The sequence below is a fragment of the Physeter macrocephalus genome, chromosome 6 (assembly GCF_002837175.3).
Source record: "Physeter macrocephalus isolate SW-GA chromosome 6, ASM283717v5, whole genome shotgun sequence".
Lineage (NCBI taxonomy): Eukaryota > Metazoa > Chordata > Mammalia > Artiodactyla > Physeteridae > Physeter > Physeter macrocephalus.
In genome coordinates this window covers 27,892,050-27,892,576 of record NC_041219.1, presented here as the reverse complement: position 1 = coordinate 27,892,576, position 527 = coordinate 27,892,050, and positions in this window count along the sequence as shown.

Below are 527 nucleotides of genomic sequence, written 5' to 3'. Positions count from 1 at the left end.
GTGCAGTGACCTCAGTGGAGACTGAACTAGACCTACCTGCTGGTGTTGGAGGGTCTCCTGAAGAGGCGGGAGATGGCTCTCTTTCACCGTGGGGATGAGGGTACTGGCAGCGGAGGTTCTGAGAAGTGCTCCTTGGCATGAGACTTCCCAGAGTCTGTCATTGGCCCCATCAAAGAGCCCAGGTAGGCTCCAGTGTTGGGTTGTTTCAGGCCAAACAACCAACAGGGAGAGAACCCAGTCCCACACATCAACAGTCAAGTGGATTAAAGTTTTACTGAGCTCTGCCCACCAGAGCAACAGTCAGCTCTTCCCACCACCAGTCCCTCCCATCAAGCCTCTTAGATAGCCTCATTCACCAGAGGGCAGACAGCAGAAGCAAGAAGAACTATAATCCTGCAGCCTGTGGAACAAAAACCACATTCACAGAAAGATAGACAAGATGAAAAGGCAGAGGGCTATATACCAGATGAAGGAACAAGATAAAACCCCAGAAAAACAACTAAATGAAGTGGAGATAGGCAACCTTC